This window comes from Priapulus caudatus, unplaced genomic scaffold (genome assembly GCF_000485595.1).
Source record: "Priapulus caudatus unplaced genomic scaffold, Priapulus_caudatus-5.0.1 Scaffold835, whole genome shotgun sequence".
Classification (NCBI taxonomy): domain Eukaryota; kingdom Metazoa; phylum Priapulida; class Priapulimorpha; order Priapulimorphida; family Priapulidae; genus Priapulus; species Priapulus caudatus.
Window position 1 is genome coordinate 70,821 of NW_014577896.1, and position 2,852 is coordinate 73,672.

Sequence of the window (2,852 nt, forward strand, 5' to 3'; positions counted from 1 at the left end):
CGATCGAGAACTCGTTCTCCTTGCTCCAGGAAAAGGGTTTCACGAAACCATCCGTGTCGACGTTGTTGTTCTTCTCGGTGGCAGGTAGGGGGCGCCGATCACTGCCGGCGGTCTCCGTGCGCGCGGGCATCGCGTCGTCATTGGTCGGCGCATCCTGTTGGCGGCGGCCGAGGAAAGAAAACAAGTGGCGCCGGTGAGAAGCGCGAGTGATTGCGACAACGATGAAAACATGGGAGGGGGGGTTGAACTCAACAATGACGTAACTCAACAATGACGTAACCCAATGATCGATGCTCTTGGTTTCTAGTAAGATTCTCTCAAAGTTCGAGATTTCAATGAAAGCATAAAAACACCAAAACTAATCACTAAAACTCGAAAATAATTAATTATCATCGGACATCGTCGGATAATATAAGACACATGCGCGACGAATCCAAAACCATTTCTGACGCAACAGCATCGACAAGCAAGCTGATGCTGAAACTGCCGCATCTGCAATGATTTAGCTAAGATAATTAGCTAGATAATTCTTTCGACTTAGCTCCCAATTAAACGATCACGTTATTACAATTATTAATTAAGTAAATAAATGTAATAAATAATGATAAATGTATAAAATAATGATCATTAATAGTAATTAAACGATCACGTTGTTACGATGCATGGACAGGAAGGACGGAGTCGCGATTGGAGACACCGATCACCAGCATACTAGTGACATCGCTGCTAGGTTCAATGTAGAGAGAGAGAGAGAGAGAGAGAGAGAGAGAGCTGGCAGCTGAATCTGACGCATGCACACGTTCCCCTGTCCTTCACCCGGTGTTGTCAGCATTCACCTGTAGCATGCCTATATACGTACACACACACACGCACGTACACACACACGCACGCACGCACATACCTCCCCCGTCACGCACGCCCGGTGAGGCGGAACACACCCCAGAGAGAGAGAGAAAGAGGGGGAGAGGGTGAGTGTGTGTGAGAGAGAAGGGCTGAGAGGGTGAGTGTGTGAGAGAGAAGGGCAGAGACAGTCAGTGTGTGAGGGAGAAGGGGAGATAGAAAAGGGCAGAGAGAGAGAGAAGGGGAGAGAGAGAGAGAGAGAAGGGCAGAGAGAGAGAGAGAAGGGCAGCGAGAGTGAAAGTCAGCAAGAAACGAGGGGAGAGAGAGAGGGGGAAAAGGAGAGAGTAGAGAGGGAGAGAGGGTACACAATCATAGAACATGCTACATGAACCGATAACACATGGAAGCTACACACACACATGGAGACACAATAACATCTGACTACAGACTTCTATGACCGACACGACCGTACATATCCCAGCATCCGACCACATACACCCAGCATCCGACCATGCGATGTCATCCCACGACGCATCCACGAGACACCGACGCAACACAACTCTCATGTGTTAGTAGTTACACCCGCCCCCCTACGGCACCAGCACGGCACGCACGCACGCACGCAATCGTCACGGCACGCACGCCAGTTAATCTGCATGAACATAGCCTTCTCCTGATGGGTTTGCAAGGCTGACGCGTCTGGCCCAGTCGTCCACTGTGCCGGCGGTTCCGGATGTTGCACGCATGGCCACTGTAAAGCTGCAAATTAAAGCTACCGGTGCCATTAGCCAGTGTCAGTCAGCCGCAGCGGATTGGTCATCCAGGCTCGCACGGACGGTCAGTACAGCCGCAAGAGCGGTCCAGCCCAGCCGCACGGATGGTCAGTCCAAGCCGCTCGATGGCAGTGACCAGTTGGCACGGAACGGTCCAGTCCAGCTACACTGACGGTGCCAGTCGCAGCTGCACTGGACGATGCAGTCCAGCCGCACGGACGTCAAGTCCAGCTATCACGGCCGTCAAGTCCAGCTGTACAGCGGACGGTCCCCGTCGCAGCGTACACAGACTAGTCAGTCCAGCTACACGGATGGTCAGTCAGCTACACAGACAGTCAGCGCCAGTCTACACAGACAGTCAGTCCAGCTACACAGACAGTCAGTCGCAGCTAACACGACACAGTCAGTCCAGCTACAGCGGAGCGGTCAGTCCAGCCGCTCGGACGGTCAGTCCAGCTACACGGCACGGTCCAGTCCAGCTACACAGACGTCAGCCCAGCTACACGAATGCAGTCAGCTACAGCGGACGGTCAGTCCAGCTACACAGACAGTCAGCACCAGCTACAGCAGACAGTCTAGTCGTCAGCTACATCACAGACAGTCAGTCCAGTGCTACACGGACGGTCAGCCCAGCTTACACCAGACAGTCAGTCCAAGCCTACCAGATCAGTCAGTCCAGCTACACGGACGGTCCGTCCAGCCGTAGACGGTCATCCAGCTACACAGAGCAGTCAGCCCAGCTACCAGAGCAGTCAGTCCAGCTACATACGGACGGTCAGATCCAGCCGCAGCGTGACGGGTCAGTGCAGCTACACAGGACGGTCAGTTCCACGCAGCGGACGGTCAGTCCACGCTACACGGACGGTCAGCCCAGCACATGGACGGTCCAGTCCAGCTGACGACGGACGGTCAGTCCAGCGCGCACGAGGTCAGTCCAGCCGGATCAGATTGGACGGCACGGACCGGAGGTAACAACCCTCCGGTAATGGGACGTAAAACAACTGTAGAGAGCGGCTGTAAAACACTGGTGTAACAAGCCCCTTTGTGTCCAAGCGTTGACCTCGTGACGCTCAATCAAATCAAGGTTGCCCTCCGCCTTCGCCAGCTAGCGATGCAGGACAGGGGATGGCAGTGAAAGGGTCGCAAAGCAGTTGCGGGAGCATGTGACGCTCTGAAAACTTAAAAGCCAATTAGTAATAGGTTAACATCAGGATATAAACTACTACAACTAGCAGCAGG